Here is a 17,666-nt window from a genome sequence, read left to right as displayed (position 1 = left end):
GGAGCAGCCACTGCACTCCAGTCTGGGCAACAGAGGGAGACTCCAACTCAAAAAAAAAAGGGCAAATGATATAACTTTTCTGTGTCTGTTTCTTCATCTAAAAAATGAGAATTATAGTACCTGTTGTATAGGATTGTAGACATTGGACAAATTATGTAAAATGCTTAGAATAGTGCCTGGAGGACAGGCTCGGTAGCTCAGCCTGTAATCCCAGCACTTTGGAAGGCCAAGTGAGTGGATTGCCTGAGCCTGCGGGTTCGTCTACAATAAATCAAAAATTAGCCGGGCGTGGTTGCACGCACCTATAGTTCTGGCTACTTGGAAGGCTGAGGCAGAAGGATTGCTGAAGCCCAGCAGGTTGAGACTGCATTGGCTGGGAGCGTGCCACTGCACTCCAGTGTGGGTGACAGAGTGAGACTCCAAGTCAAAAAAAAAAAAAAGGAAAAAAAAAGAATAGTGCCCAGATTAAATAAATGCCATATAAGTATTAACTAGTAAAATAAGACCTATAATAATACACATTTTTTTTTTTTTAAATCAGAGTCTCACAGTTTCGCCCAGGCTGGAGAGCAGTGGCATGTTCATGGCCATTGCAGCCTCAATCTGTTGGGTTCAGGTGATCCTTCCGCTTCAGCCTTCCAAGTAGCTGGAACTACAGGTGTGAGCCACCACACCCAGCTAATTTTTTTAACTTACTGTTGACACGAGGTCTTGCTAAGTTGTCCAGGCTGGAATAGAAAATCTTTAAGGAGAAAATACAGGTAAATATGTTTATAATCTTAGAATAGGGATGGAGTTCATTATTTTTAAAAGATTGACTAATTTGGTTGACTGTTTTCTTAATTTGTAAATCTAAGTTTTAAAGATAAACTCCTTTATATACATTTAATTGTATTTTTAAAATAATTGTATTTGTAATTAGAAGCAGTACATCAGGACCTTTCTAGTACTATTCAAAAAATATTAATAGTCATGATTCGAAGAAATGAATTATGATGGAAGAAATATTTAGGCACTTATATGCCTGGCCCTGCTCTGTCCCCCTCTATCTGTTCAGTTTTTGCTTTCTCTTTTTACTGATTGCAGTTCTGGATGGCAGTTTAAAATGATACCATTATATATACCCCAAAGAATTGAGAGCAGGGTCTTGAAGAAACATTTGTTCACCCATGTTCCTAGCAACATCATTCACAGTAGCTCAAATGTGGAAGCAACCCAAGTATCCATTGACAGATGAATGGATAAGCAAAATGTAGTACAGTTGTCCCTTGGTATACATGGAGGATTGGTTCCAGGACACCCAAATCTGCAGGTGCTCAAATCTCTTATAAAATGATATAGTATTTGCATATTACCTATACACATCTTCCCCTGCATTTGTATTTTTTTTTTCTTTTTGAGTTGGAGTCTCACTCTTGCGCAGGATGGAGTGTGGTGGCACGTGCACGGCCTCCACAGCCTCAACCTGCTGTGCTCAAGCAATCCTTTTGCCTCAGCCTTCCAAGTGGCTGGTACTACAGGCACGCACCACCCATCATGCCCAGCTAATTTTTTATTTATTGTAGAAATGAGGTCTTACCAAGTTGCCTAGGCTGGTTTCAAACCCACGGGCTCAGGCAATCCTTTCACCTCAGCCTCCCAAAGTGCTGGGAATGTAGGCATGAGCCACCGCGCCTGGCCACATTTGTATTTTTTTGTTATTGCATTTTTCTTTTTCAAATATTTTTTATCTGTACTAGGTTGATTCCACAGTAGCAGAACCCGTGGATATGGTGGGCTGACATTATATACATACAATGGAATTTTTTTTTTTTTTGAGTTGGAGTCTGTAGCCTCGACCTGCTGGGCTCCAGTGATCCTCCTCAGCCTTCCAAGTAGCTGGAACTACAGGTGCACACTACCACGCCCGGCTCATTTTGATTTTTATTGTAGAGATGAGGTCTCGCCAAGTTGCCCAGGCAGGTCTCGAACTCGCAGTCTCAGGCAATCCACTCACCTCAGCCTCCCAAAGGCGCGGGATTACAGGCTGAGCCACCGAGCCCAACTTTTACAATGGAGTATTATGCAACTTTAAAGCGGAAGGAAATTTTGCAGTATGCTGTAACATGGATGAATTTTGAGGACATTGTGCTAAGTGAAATAAGCCAGTCACAAAAAGACAATTACTGTATGGTTCTGTGTATATCAGGTACTTAGACTAGTCAGAATCATAGAGACAGACAATAGAATGGTGGCTTTCAGGTTGAATGAGGAAGGAAAGTGAAGAGTTATTGTTTAATGGGTGTGAAGTTTCAGCTATTTATTTATTTACTTATTTATTTATTAAAGTCAGGGCCTCACTCTGTTACCCAGGATAGAGTACAACGGCATGATCTTGGCTCACCACAGCCTCAAACTCCCGGGCTCGATATATCCTCCCAAGTAACTGGTACTACAGGCATGCACCACCATGCCTGACCAATTTGTCTATTTCTTTGTAGAGATGGGTTCTTGCTCTGTTGCCTAGGCTGGTCTCAAACTTCTGGGCTCAAGCAGTTCTCCCATTTTGGCCTCCCAAAGTCCCAGGATTACAGGCATGAGCCATTGCACCTGGCTTCGAGTTTCAGTTTTACAAGATGAAAAGAGTTATGGAGATGGTTGGTGTTGATGGTTGCACAATGTTATGAATGTATTTAATATTACTGAGTTGTACATCTAAAAATGATTAAGATGGTAAATTTTATGTGTTTTGCCACAATAAAAAAATTGGGGAAAAATGCAGAAAGGTGACTTTTATTAATTCAGATATATTTGCTTTTAGGAAGAGTTTGTTCTGAATTGTGTCAGTTAACTTGATAAGGAAGAGAATTCTTTTCAGAGGTTAAAAATGCTACCAAATTCAGACACTGCCTTCCTTGACTTACTCTTTGAATACCAACTGCTTTAAACATGTATTCATTATTTATAATTCAACATATTTTCCTGGCATTTATTTTTGCTTTGATTAATTCTGTGCCACCATACCTAAACATGCTGTATAATCCTATATAACCTATTTATAGGTTTTTCTGAATTTGATACTATGGGGAAAACATTTTTATTTCTTTTACTTGGAATATAGGCATCTGAAATGGTTCCATTCCTCTCCTCACTCAATGAGAGTAAATTTTATTTAAGACATGCCCATTCTTTAGCACCCAGAATACAGTCTTTACATACTATTTCCTAGTGAAGGGAACCAAGATTCCTTGGAGAAATGTATGATTCTAGGTCTAGGGCAGGAATTGTACAAGATGAGCTTGGAATTTCTTTTTCCTAGCAGTAAGCTAGGAGGCTATCTTCATTTACTAGGTTTATGTCAAAAGGGTTTAGGAGCTTTATTGGGGGTCTCCAAGATCATTCCTAGATTTCATGATTTGTAAGGATGACAAACAGTACTCTAGTCATTATTGATACCAGGTAGAGTGCGGCACAAAACCCATAGGTTCTTTGGTTCATTTCTAAAATGAATTTTTGAGCGGCCAGCAAAGGTTTCAAAGTTTATTAGAGAAAGAAGGGAGAAAATAAAGGGTGACATGCCAGAGCTGACATGGGGGAAAGAAACTGTACTTTTTGTTCTTTGCAATAGAGCTGATATGCCTTCACAATGATTAATAATTCTAAAGAGAATGGAGCCCAAGTAATAGCCACTTTGGAGATCTACATCTCTGGTCTCCAGATGGGAGGACGATGAGGGTGGGTGGTCTTTTCCTGACCACTTTTCTTTGGCGGGGGACTTACCAGAGTTTCCAGTTCACAAGTTTCTGGGCTAAAAGGTGGTCTTATTATCATTTTTATGACTTTGGTCAGTTAAAGGGTGGTATTCAGCTTTCCTAGACAGGGAACCTGAAAGATTTTTAGTGATTTTTATGCTAAACCATGCGTTGAAAGGTTGAGCTGTCCTAGTCTTACATATGGTGTTTTCTTTTGATTTGCTGAGGATAGGGGGTAAGCTGCAACTTGGCCTGTAGTAAAATGTAATTTTAAAAATGTCTGTGCAATTTCTAAAACCTGCCAATGGGAAATATATCTATTTATGTCTAACCTGTGCTAGCTACCCTGCCTCAGTTATATTTGCAGTTACAGTTCCTTACAGTGACGTGATATGGGGCAAAATCAGCAAACAAAAGGCACATGGGGCAAAATCTGCAGGAAATCAGGCTGAAGGTTGCAGATGTCCTCTCCCAGTAGAGTTACATAAGGTGCCGTTAATCCATCCAGTAATGAGTTGTGCACCAACCTCGTGGTTAGTGCCTGGTGAGATTTTCGGGCCTTTTCAGGTTTTTCCTGAGCATATATGTAGCCCTGGGCACATGTGCATGCATATGACCATCTAGATTCCTTGAAATTTGTTAGAGCTTTTTAAAGCCCCTTATGGACTTCTCATTCTCCAACTTTTCCTAAAAAGAAAAGATTTTTAGTTGGCCTAGTGTTTGCCTCAATTGTTATTCACTGCCTCCTGCAGCCATTATGTTAAATAACTGCCCCTGTGAACAAATGCCCCTAGGGAAAAGAGACTGCACTGGTTGACCTTCTAGACAAGTCAAATGAAGACAGCCTTGCAAATGGGGTCTTCCAGGAACTGCCAGACAGGTCAGATAATTGCAGTTTTCTAGGAATAATGCTTTGAAGGCACTCTAACTCATTGTTCCCTTCAGTGGCTGCCAGTCTACTGGCTTTTGCTGTAATTATGGGCTCTTTGTTTTCAAGGTGGAGAGGTAGGATGAGAATAGGGCAGCTGAAAACTTCTTGGGAATCCAACTTCTTTCTCCAATAAACACTTCCCAGATTGCTTTAAACCTTTGGCTAATTTCCCAAGTTCTGAAAAAGTTTTATTCTGATTGTTTTTACCAGTGTTTTGTTGCTTTTATGGAGGAGAGGATTTTCAAAGGTGTCTATTCTGCCATTTTCACTATCACTCCAATGCCACTTAAATGATGAGGCATCTTTTCTATATTCCCTATACATCTAGTGACTGCTTGCTTTGTCTAGGCACTGAAATAGGGACTGGAGATGTAGTGGTAAATAAGACACCCTCCTGCATGGAGTTCATATATTCTAGTGGGAGAAAATGAGCAGTAAACAAGAAACAGTAAATTTTGTAGAGCATGTAAAGCATGATCATAGGACAGAGAATGATTGGGGTGAGTAGTGTTTTTTTTTTAGATTGAGCAGAAACTTGGATGAAGTAAGCAATCAGTGTCGGCCGGCCTCGGTGGCTTAGCCTGTAATCCCACGCTTTGGGAGGCCGAGGTGAGTGGATTGCCTGAGCCTGCTGGTTCGAGACCCACCTGGGCAGCTTGGCAAGACCTCATCTGTACAATAAATCAAAAACTAGCTGGGCGTAGTAGCGCGCGTGTATAGTTCTGGCTACTTGGAAGGCTCAGTGGAAGGATTGCTAGAGCCCAGCAGGTCAAGGCTGCAGTGGCCAGGAGCGTGCCACTGCACTCCAGTCTGAGCAACAGAGTGAGACTTCAACTCAAAAAAAAAAAAAAAAAACAGCCCCAAAAAACAATCAGTGTTGAGTAGGTGGGCAGCAAAGGGAGTAGCAGCACAAAGCTGCTTAGGCAAGAACAAGTTTGGCATGTTCAAGAAAGAACAAGAAAGCCAGTGTAGCTGAAGCAGGCAGATACTTAAAAAGGGGGAAAGATAATTGGCATCACTTAACGTTATCAGAGAATTTTAAAGTATTGGTATCTAGGATCATGGATTTTGTTTTTACCACCTTGACTTTCAGTAGGTTAACTGCCCTGTAGCATGGGACTAGGAAGGGATGCTTCCTTGGATTCTAATGCTAGTATAATTTTGCATCATTTTGAACTAAGTACTGGTTGCTAGTTTGTGGCAGTGTCTCTTGGAATGTCTTGGTAGGGATTCAGTTAATTCTGTTTTGAAATTTATCTAGTGATGGACAGTTTTTGATGTCCTCTTAGTAGGTTCATGAATGATTTTCAACTCCTTTTTTAAACATATGTATCAGCTGGCCTTTACTGTATAACCTCAAAATTTAGCAACTTAACACAACAACCATTTTATGTGCTCACAGTTCTGTGGGTCAGCAGTTTGGGCATCTGGGCAATTCTTTTTCTGGTCTTCCCTAAAGGTTACCCCTGTTTGACTGGAATGTTATCTAAGATGGCCTCAGTCACACATTTTTTAGTTAGTGCTGTCTGTTGGCCAGCCTACATCTCTTCTTTAGGTTAGCTCTAGCTTCTTCACATGGTTACTGGCTTTTAAAAGTAACAACAACAATAACAAAAATTCAGTGTGCAAGCACTTTTCAAACCTTTGCATTACAAGGGATATTTTTATATTCCTATAAATATTGTTGAGCTCTGCTGTGGGATGCAGTTAAATTATTAGAAAACAATTTGATCCCTTCAGGTTTTGATTTTTAAAGACTTACTAGATAGTACTGGATCTGTACTTGGTGTGGCGCTAATTAATCCCCAGTATTTAGGGAAGACTCTATTATGTACTTGATCCAACCATTCCACAACCTGGTTGGTGGAAAGAGGTAATATTTCTTGCTCTGTATGAATTCTGGACACTGCTGCCTTTCATTCTTTCTGTGCGTCTCTTCATGACTTCTTGTAATTCCCTTATCCAGTGTGCTTACCGGTCTTCATCTGACTACCTGAGTGGGAGTCTCTGCAGGTCTCAGCATTCTTTCTCTTGCTGCTCTCTCCTTTCCATACCCTGTCCTCTAACACCTTGGTCTTCCTGGACTCTCAGCTCTGCTTTCTTAACTCAGGGAGTCTACCAGGTTTCGCCTACATTTCCCTTCCTTACACTGCAGTCTGGAAACTCTTGAGGAAAACAGTTGAGGCAGCTTCATTGTTCTTGTATCCAGTGTCTTAAAAACGTGTATCATGTATTTTCTTCATTTTTTTAAGTTCAAACAAGAAGATAAATTCAGTTCTGTCACTCTATCTTGTCCAGAAGTAGAAGGCCCTTCTCTCCTAACATTTTTCCTCCTTCCCCAGTACTAGGCTTGAGATTTAGGATGGGGTGTTGTCTGTGGTCCAGGTCCAACCTCAGTTTAGGCCAGCCTTTGTGCCAGACCTCGCACAATCACAAATCTCTTCTCCTTTGGTATAAGGCATATGTATTGCTTGTGTCGGCTTGCTCTTTCACTCTCTTAATCTCTAAAATTTTTTATTTATTTATTTATTTTGAAACAAGGTCTCACTATGTTGCCCATGCTGGTCTTGAACTCCTGGGCTCAAGCAGCCCTCCCATCTTGGCCTCCCAAACTTCTTGGAATTAATAGGTGTGAGCCACCACTCCTAGCCTCTTAATCTGTCTTTTGATGAAAGATTTAGTATAGTCAGTCCATTGAATCTATTTTTTTTGTCATGGTTATTGCTTTTTGTGTTTGCTTAAGAAATGTTTGGCTATTCTTGGCTCATTGCATTTCCATAGAGATTTTAGAATCAGCTTGTTAATTTCTCTTTAAAAGAGGAGAGGCGTGGAATTTTGATTAAGATTGCTTTGAAACTAGAAATTGAGAGAGTTGATGTCTTTACTATGAGTCTTCCCAACTCATGAACATGGCATATCCATCCATTAATTTAGACTTTCTTTAATTTCTCTCAAAAATGTTTTCTTCTTTTCAGTGTAGAGGGCTGTTAGCATATCTTTTGGAAATTTATTTCTAGTATTTTTTTTTGTTTTCAAGCAGTTAATTTAGAAAGTAAATAAGAGAGACGGAGAGAGAGAAGAGATTCGCCTCCCTAAGATAGGGGAGGTGGCCAAAGTTAAGAAAACATGGCGGCTATAGTTCCAACAGCCACATGGAGACGGCAGGGTTTAACAAAGCAATGACTCTAGTTTTTTTTTTAATGCTATTGTAAGTTGTATTTTTAAAAATTTGTAGCTGGTTTGTAGAAACACAATTGATTTTTGTATTTAGAAATTTATATTCAAGCCGGGCTCGGTGGCTCAGTCTGTAATCCCGTGCCTTTGGGAGGCTGAGGTGAGCAAATTGCCTGAGCCCGCGGGTTCGAGACCCGCCTGGACAGCAAGACCTCATCTCTACAATAAATCAAAAAATCAGCCGGGCGTGGTAGCGCATGCCTGTAATTCCGGCTACTCGGAGGCTGAGGCGGAAGCATTGCCGGAGCCCAGCAGGTCGAGGCTGCAGTGGCCGGGAGCGGCCACTGCACTCCAGTCTGGGCGACAGAGTGAGACTCCAACTCAAAAAAAAAAAAAAAAAAAAAGAAATTTATATTCAGAAATTTAGATAAATTCATTTGTTAATTCTAATAGTCTATAGAATCTTTTGAATTTTCTTGATATATAATCATATCATCTGTGAATAATGACAGTTCTTCCTTTCCAGTCCTTATTCTTCTTGCTTTTCTTGCTTTATTATACTAGCTAGAACTTCCAGTACAGTGTTGAATAGAAGTAGTGTTAATATCTCTGTCTTGTTTTCAACCTCAGAGGGTAAGTTTTGGATATTTTATCATTGACTGTGATACTTGATATAGGCTTTTGTGGATATTATTTGTGAATTTTTCAATGGGTTTTTATCATCAGTGGATATTGAATTAGTCACATACTTTTTCTGTACCTATTTGGGTAATTATATGATTTGTCTTCTGAACTACTGTTATGTGCCTGGAATAAATTTTTTTTAATATGGTGTTCTTTGAGTGCTGAATTTCATTTGCTAATACATTGATATTTTTGCATCTGTGTTCATGAGAGAGATTGGTCTTTGATTTTCCTTCCTTATAATGTCTGTGTTAATTTTTGGCATCATGGTTGCACTGGTTTTTAAAAATAGTTAGGAAGTTTTTCTATTATTTTTTAATTCTCGGGAAGGCTTTTGTAAGCTTGGTGGTGTTTCTTCCATAATTAGAAGAATTCACTGGTGAAATCATCTGCACTTGAGATTTTCTTTATGGAAAGATTTTTTTTTTTCTTTGGAGTTGGAGTCTCACTCTGTTGCCCAGACTGGAGTGCAGTGGCCGGCCACTGCAGCCTCGACCTGCTGGGCTCCAGTGATCCTTCCGCCTCAGCCTTCTGAGTAGCTGAAACTACAGGCGCGTGCTACCACACCTGGCTCATTTTGATTTATTGTAGAGATGAGGTCTTGCCAAGTTGCCCAGGCGGGTCTCAAACCCGCGGGCTCAGGCAATCCACTCACCTCAGCCTCCCAAAGGCATGAGATTACAGGCTGAGCCACCGAGCCCGGTTTATGGAAAGATTTTTAATAACACATTCCATTCCTCTAATAGCTTTGGAGCTATTTGTATTTTTTAAGAAATGTGTCCATTTTATGCTGTCACATTTATTGACATAAAGTTTACTTTATTTCCCTCTTTTTAATGTTTACAAATTCTGTTGTAATTTGTGTTTTCTTTTTCCTTAATTAGTATTACTAGGGGTTTATCATTTTCACTAATCTTTTCAAAGAACCAACTTTTGACTTTGTTGATTTTCTTGTGTTGTGTGCTTTTTAAAAAATTTCACCCATTTGCTGTCCAGCTTCTTGAGATAAAAATTTGAACCTTTTTTTTTTTTGACAGTCTTTCTTCATTGCTAGTCTTGGCTTTGCAGGGTATCATGCAAATAGGAACTATGCCTTTGCTTTGCCCATCCAAAGTGAGGATTGCTTGTATATGTTGTTAAGGCTGTATCTGCCTTCCACAAATTTTGATATGTTGTATCTTAATTAGTATTCAGTTCAACATATTTGCTAATTTCTATTTTGATTTCTTCTTTGACCCATAGATTACTTAGAAATGCAATTTTAAATTTCTAGTTGGTGTTTTTTATTTATTTATTGTTGTTAATGATTTCTACCTTACTTTTGTTGTAATCTAGAAATAGAACATACTCTGAATGCCATCATCTTTTTTGAAGTTCATTGAAACTTTTCTTGTGGCCCAGTATGCAGTCCGGTTTTCTTTTTGTTTTTGTTTTTTTTTTTGAGTCAGAGTTTGATCTATCACCCAGGCTGGAGTGCAATGGCATGCTCACGGCCACCGCAGCCTCAACCTGTTGGATTCAGGTGATTCTTGCTCCTCAGCCTTCCAAGTTGCTGGAACTACAGGCATGCACCACCACGCCCAGCTAAGTTTTTTATTTTACTGTAGAGATGAATTCTTGCCATGTTGTGCAGGCTGGTCTGGAACCTGTGGGCTCGGACAGTCTTCTCGTCTCCATCTCCCAAAATGCTGGGATAACAGGCGTGAGCCACTGCACCGGCTTGCAGTCAGTTTTGATAAGTGTTCCATGTAAATTTTGTTGTTGCTAGGTACAGTACTCTCTATTAATCATTCAGGTCATTTGTTAATTGTACTGTTCAGATCTTACGGATTTTTTATTGCTTTTTCTGTCAACTACTGAGGATCTACAACTATGATTATGGCTTTGTCTGTTTCCTTTGAATTCTGCAAATTTTTGCTTCATGTATTTTGAAGTTATTATTGGGTACATATAAGTTTATGATTGTGATACCTTATTGGATTGATCTCCTCATTGTGTAATATTACTTTAACCTGTAATAATTATTCTTGCCATGCGTTCTAAATCTTTCTCTGAAATTAGTACAGTATATCAGTTTTCTTTGGGTTAGTGTTGCACGGTATGTTTTTTTATCCTCAACTTTCAGTCTTTCTGTGAACATATTTAAAGTGTGTCTCTTTTAAGGACTATGCTTCTTTGTTTAATTCAATCTGACAGTAGTCTTTTACTTGAAGCATTTAGTCTATATACTGTAGTATAATTACTAATATAGTTGAATTTATATTTATAATCTTTTTTTTTTTTTTTTGAGTTGGAGTCTCACTCTGTTGCCCAGATTAGAGTGCAGTGGCTGCTCCCGGCCACCGCAGCCTCGACCTGCTGGGCTCCGGCGATCCTTCCGCCTCAGCCTTCCAAGTAGCTGGAAATACAGGCACGTGCTATCACACCCGGCTAATTTTTTGATTTGTTGTAGAGATGAGGTCTCGCCAAGTTGTCCGGGTGGGTCTCGAACCTGTGGGCTCAGGCAATTCACTCATCTCAGCCTCCCAAGGCACGGGATTACAGGCTGAGCCACCGAGCCCGGCTTATATTTATAATCTTACTGTTGTTTGCTGTTTGGTCCATCTGTTTTTTCTTTTTATTCTTTCTTGCCTGCTTTTAGATAAGTTAAATATTACTTTTTTTCTCTAACTTATGTATAATATAAGATTTTGTCTTAATGGCTATTTATAAAAGTTATAGCATTCACCTTTTTTTTTTTGAGTTGGAGTCTAACTCCATGGCACAGGCTGGAGTGCAGTGGCACACTCACGGCCAACCCAGTATCGACCTGCTGGGCTCAGGTGATACTCTGCGTCAGCCTTCCAAGTAGCCAGAGCTACAGGTGTACGCTACCACCCTGGGCTAAGTTTTGATTTAATGTAGAGACGAGGTCTTGGCAAATTGCCTGGGCTGGTTGCGAACCAATGGGCTTAGGCAACCCACTCGCCTCGGTCTTCAAAGTTCTGGGGTTATAGGCTGTGCCACCAAACCTGGCCAGCATTCAGCTTTAACTTGTTATATATTTATTAATTTTACCACTATTATGCATCTGCTAAAATTGTGGAAACTTTAAACCTCACAAAGCATTTCAGTTATTGTTCTGAACTGTCATTATTAACTTATTTCCTACATTATTTACCCTGTTGGATATTTTTATTTTTATTTTTTTTCTGAATCAGAGCCTCACTCTGTCACCCAGGCTGGAGTGCAGTGGCATGCTCATGGCCACTGCAGCCTCAACCTCCTGGGCTCAGATGATCCTTCCACCTCAACCTTCCAAGTAGCTGGAACCACAGGCGTGCACTACCACACCCAGTTAATTATTTATTGATTGATTGTAGAGACGAGGTCTCACCAAGTTATCCAGGCTGGTCTTGAAACCCTGGTCTCTGGCCATCCTCTCCCCTCAGCCTCCTGAAGTGCTGGGATTATAGATGTGAGCCACCATGCCCAGCCATCTGTCTGATACTGTTACTCCTTCCTGTATTTCCATGTTTATAATCTAGGATAATTTCCTTCTGCCTGAATAATTAATTCCCTTTCTTTTTTATATTATTTGCTTATTTATTTTTTTTGAGTTGGGTTCTCATTCCATTATCCAGTTGTATTCAGTGGCATGGTCACTGCTCACTACAGCCTCAAACACCTGAGTTCAGGCGCTCCTTCTACCTCAATCTCCTGAGTAGCTGGTACTACAGGCCTGTGCTACTACACCCAGCAAATGTTTAGATTATTTTGTATAGACGAGGTCTCACTATGCTGTCCTGGTTTGTCTTGAACTCCTGGGCTCAAACGATCCTCTTGTCTTGGCCTCCCAAAGTACTAGGATTGCAGGTGTGAGCCACCATGCCCTAACTAATTTTCTGATTTTTCTTTCTTTCTCTTTTTGAGTTGGAGTCTCACTTTGTCACATAGTGGCACACTCACAGCCAATCGCAGCCTCGACTTGCTGGGCTCAGGTGATCCTTCCGCCTCAGCCTTCCAAGTAGCTGGGGCTACAGGTACACGCTACCACACCCAACTAGTTTTTTTATTTATTGTAGAGACGAGGTCTCACTGTGTTGCCCAGGCTGGTCTCAAACCTGTGGGCTCAGGCAATCCTTCTACCTTGACCACCCAAAGTGCTGGAATTATAGGCATGAGCCACCACAGCCCGGCCTCTTTTTTTTTTTTTTTTTTTTTGAGTTGGAGTCTTGTCCTGTTGCCCAAGTTGGAGTGGAATGGAATACTCACAACCACTGCAGCCTCAACTTGCTGGGCTCAGGTGATTCTTCTGCTTTAACCGTCCAAGTAGCTGGAACTACAGGTACACACCACCATACCCAGCTAATTTTTTTATTTATTGTAGAGACAAGGTCTTGCCTTGTTGCCCAGGCTGGTCTCAAACCCGTGAGTTCAGGCAATCCTCTCCTTCTGCCTCCCAAAGTGCTGGGATTACAGGTGTGAGTCACCATGTCTGGCTTAATTTTCTTTTAATATAGTCTTGTTAGAAATTTTCTCCGTTTTTTGTTTGCAAACATTTTTATTTCACTTTGATTTTTGAAGAATGTTTTTGCTGGATATGGTATTCTAGATTGACAGTTATTTTCTTTTTGGCCCTATAACAGTGTCATGAAGTTCTGGCTTCTTTTGTTTCTGTTGAGAAATCTGTCAGTCTTACTGTTTTTTGAAGGTCAACTCTTTTATTCCTTTGGCTGCTCTTATGAGTTTTTTTCCCCTTCCCTTCCTCTCCTTCTCTCTTTCTTATGATATCTTAGGTATAGTTTTCTTTTAATATATCCTGCTTGGCATTGGCAGAGCATCTTGACTCTCTGGATTGATTGATTGATTCATTTAATCACTTTTGGAAATCTCCCAGTTTATTCTTTCTTTGAATATTGCATATATCTCTTTCTCCTCTTTTTTGTGTCTCCTGTTATATGTATATTGGACATTGTGAGCATGTCCCACATTTCTTCTCCTCCTTTTTCTACCTTCCTCTTCCCTCTCCCTTTTTCTCTTTAAGCTTTGGGTATTTCTTATTGACTTATCATCTAATTCACTCATCCTGTATTCTGCTATGTCCAGTTTGCTCCCAAATTAATATGTTGAGTTCTTTTTTTTTTTTTTTTTTTGAGTTGGAGTCTCACTCTGTTGCCCAGGCTGGAGTGCAGTGGCATGCTCATGGCCACTACAGTCTCAACCTGCTGGGCTCAGACAATCCTGCCTTAGCCTTCCAAGTAGCTAGAACTACAGCCGTGCACCACCACACCTGGCTAATTTTTTTTATTTACTGTAGAGATGATGTCTTACCAAGTTGCCCAGAGTGGTCTTGAACCCCTGGACTCAGGCAATTCTTTTGCCTTGGCCTCCCAAAGTGCTAGGATTACAGGTTAAGCCACTGCTCCCGGCAAGTTCTTAATTTCATATATTGTATTTTTCAGTTATAGAATGCTTATTTAATTATTTTTGTAGATCTTAATTCATTGGTGGAATGTTCTGTCTTTCATTAGTTTTCTCCATTTTTTCCTATGTTTTCTGTTAGTCAGAATTACTCTAAATAATTGTCTTTAAATAATTAATAACTTAATTATAAAAATCATCTGTAAGTCTTATATTCTTGTCTAGTTTTCTCTTAATTATTGGTCATATTTTCTTGTCCCTTTACATGTTTAGTAATTTTTAAATTATGTGCCACATTTTGTATATGAAACAACCATAGAGGCTCTATACGGTGCAATCTTCCAAAAAGGCTCCCATTTTTCTCTGTTGCATAAATGGGGAAGGGGCTAATTACCTCCAACCAGTCAATGAGTCAGGGACTCAGCTAGGGTTGTGTTAAAAGTTCAATAAAACTTAGTTTTTTCCATCATTTGCCCTAGTTTTTTTGTTTGTTGGTTTTTAATTGAGAACCTGGTGAGTATCTATCTCCTTTTCCCTGAAAGCTTGTGAGAGACCTCTCTACAGAGGTTCCCCCTGTATTTCCAATCTGCCTGCCTATACTGCTTCAACATCTGGCAGTTGTTTTGGCAGTTCAGAATTTCCAAGGTACAAAAAAATAGTCCAGAGTCTTACTTTCACCCTCTTTCCTGGATGTCAAGTGCCCCTTCCTGAATTGTTATCACTCTTCTTTTATTTTTCTTTCCAGAAATTACTCTCTTAGTTTGTTTTCAGGGTTTTTCCACCACTGCAGAACCTTCTCATATGAAAGCTCAGTGTATAAGAGATAAAAAGTCAGCCGGGCTCGGTGGCTCAGCCTGTAATCCCGCACCTTTGGGAGGCTGGGGTGAGTGGATTGCCTGAGACCGCGGGTTGGAGACCCACCTGGGCAGCGAGACCTCATCTCTACAATAAAGATAAAAAAATCAGCCGGGCGTGGTAGCGCATGCCTGTAATTCCGGCTACTCGGAAGGCTGAGGCGGAAGGATCGCTGGATCCCAGCAGGTTGAGGCTGCGGTGGCCAGGAGCGGCCACTGCACTCCAGTCTAGGTGACCGGGTGAGACTCCAACTCAAAAAAAAAAGAGATAAAAAGTCAGTTGCTATGGTTGGAGTAGGAGGTCTTGACATATCTTCAGTTTAAAAAATATTGAAGCCTTTACAATGATAATATAATTTAGCTCCAAGAGAATTTTATTGACATATTTTTTGTATTGAAAAAGTTCACTTTATGTCTGGATGCTTTGACTCCTGCCTATAATCCCAGCAGTTTGGGAGGCTGAGGTAAGAGGATTGCCTGAGCCCACAGGTTGGAGACCATCCTGGGTAACATGGTGAGACCTCGTCTCTATAATACATCAAAAAATTAGCTGGGCGTGGTAGCACACCTATTGTTTTAGCTACTTGGAAGGCTGAGGCGGAAGGATCACCTGAACCCAGCAGGTCAAGACTGTGGTGGCCGTGAATGTGCCACTATACTCCAACCTGGGAGACAGAGTGAGAGACTTCAACTCAGAAAAAATAAAATATGATCATTAACAAAGTGTACTCTTTCTTTTTTGAGTTGGAGTGTCAGTCTGGAGTGCAGTGGCATATTCAAGGCCACCGTAGCCTTGACCTGCTGGGCTCAGGAGATCCTTCTGCCTCAGCCTTCCAGGTAGCTGGAACTATACCCATGTGCCATCACACCCAACTAATTTTTTGATTTATTGTAGAGATGAGGTCTCACCATGTTGCCCAGACGGTCTCTAATCCATGAACTCAGGCAGTCCTCTCGCCTCGACCTCCCAATGTGCTGGAATTACAGGCATGAGCCACCATGCCTGACCTAATGAGTATATTTTAAATGTTAATTTATTTTAGTGTTTTAGATGTTAACATCGTGAAACAATTTTGAATTAAAGAGGTAGAGTATAATGTAGTCAGCAAATATATGAAAATAGTTATTGCTTGCTTTTTTTTTTTTTTTTTTAGTCAGAGTGACGTGCTCCCGGCCACCACAGCCTCAACCTGCTGGGCTCAGGCGAACCTTCCGCCTCAGCCTTCCAGGTAGCTGGAACCACAGGCGTGTGCCACCATGCCCGGCTTATTTTTTTAATTTATTGTAGAGATGAAATCTTACCAGGTTGCCCACACTGGTCTCAAACTCTTGACTTTAGGCAGCCCTCTCACTTCGGCCTTCCAAAGTGCTGGGATTACAGGTTTGAGCCACCACTCCCGGCCAGAAAATAGTTACTACTTTCTTAGAAAAGTCTGTATGTTTAGCAATTAAACATTATTGTTTCTGGCCAAAAACATGTAATATGTTTTTGTGCCAAAAATTTGATAAAAGCATTTTCTGTGTTCTTAAAAATGGTAATTTTTTTGGCTGGGTGCAGTGGCTCAAGCCTGTAATCCCAGCACTTTGGAAGGCCACAGAGAGAGGAGTGCCTGAGTCCAGGAGTTCGAGACTAGCCTGGGCAACTTGGTGAGACCTCATCTCTACAATAAATACATATAAATTAGCCAGGTGTGGTGGCAAACGCCTGTAGTTCCAGCTACTTAGAAGGCTGAGGTGGAAGGGTCACCTGAGCCCAGCAGGTCAAAGCAGTGGTGGCTGTGAGTGTGCTACCGCACTCCAGCCTGGGTGGCAGAATGACACTCCAACTTGGAAAAAAAAAATAATTTTTTCAGTTATGTAAAACTCATCCAAAGATTTTGTAGCCTTTGTTGCTTATTCGAACTTGGTTTTATACTGCATATTAAAATTTTCATGAGTATTTTTAAAATGTTTGTGTACATGTATTTGTGTGAAGGAGAGAGGTAGGGTAAGAATTTTCTGTAACATGTCTCAAAAGTTAGAATCAAAGAACTTTTGTCTGGAAGGAACTTAATTTTATAGATTATTCAAATGAGGCTCCAGATAATTTAAGTAACCTACTCAAGGTCTTACAAATAATTAGTAGTCAATTGGAGACCTTTTGCGTCCAAAATAATGTTTTTTATTAGGTTTGAAAAAGGTACACTAGTATGTTAGTTATTATAGAAAAATTTGGGGTTCATAATTATGTTTACAAATTAGATAAGCTATATTATAAATTTCCTATCAAAATTTATAATAAATTTTTTGTATTACATTATTTAGAATATTGTTTCAGTATTTCTCAGTTCTTCATTTTTATTTTTTATAGAGTTGGAAAATATTTAATTGTCAACAAATGAATTCCATACTTGAACTCTGCCAAATTCCTGTGCCACCACCTCCTTTAGAAAACTGATCTTAATACAGGTAAGATTAAGACTTTAACATTTTAAAGGATAAAGAATAAACTTTCTATGATGTTAAATATGGTAGCATTTTTGTAATCTTTGGTGGATAGCTTCTATTTATTAAGCAGTTTTACCTAAAATAAACACATCTTTTTTGCAGGGGGTTGGAGCTTCACTCCGTTGCTCAGGCTGGAGTGCAGTGGCATGCTCATGGCCACTGTAGCCTGACCTGCTGGGCTCAGGTGATCCTTTTGCATCCGACTTTCAAGTAACTGTAACTACAGGCATGTACCACCATGCCTAGACAATTTTTTTTTTAATTGTAGAGATGAGGTCTCATCAAGTTGCCTAGGTTGGTCTCGAACCCGTGGGTTCAGTCAGTCCTTTCACTTTGGACTCTCGATTTGCTGGAATTATAGGCATGAGCCATCAAGCCCGGCCTTAATAAACACATCTTAAT

General features: G+C 40.2%; 1 protein-coding gene across 4 annotated transcripts in view; it reads left to right on the top strand.

The window, feature by feature from the left end:
* The window catches only part of FAM126B (family with sequence similarity 126 member B), an 89,556-nt gene that overhangs the window by 21,720 nt on the left and 50,170 nt on the right, over positions 1 to 17,666 (top strand). For 3 of the 4 annotated variants that reach the window (XM_008070781.2, XM_008070782.2, XM_008070779.2), the window contains exon 3: positions 17,128 to 17,225. The gene's annotated coding sequence lies outside the window, so the exon portion shown is untranslated. Of the gene's footprint in view, positions 1 to 8,115; positions 8,152 to 13,904; positions 13,913 to 17,127; positions 17,226 to 17,666 lie in introns of those variants that run through there. The other variant, XM_021718918.1, reaches the window with a different exon arrangement.

Source organism: Carlito syrichta, unplaced genomic scaffold, assembly GCF_000164805.1.
Source record: "Carlito syrichta isolate Samal-C Ts95f unplaced genomic scaffold, Tarsius_syrichta-2.0.1 Scaffold314013, whole genome shotgun sequence".
NCBI lineage: Eukaryota > Metazoa > Chordata > Mammalia > Primates > Tarsiidae > Carlito > Carlito syrichta.
The sequence above is the reverse complement of the archived record's forward strand: the minus strand, read 5'-3'. Positions and strand labels throughout refer to the sequence as shown.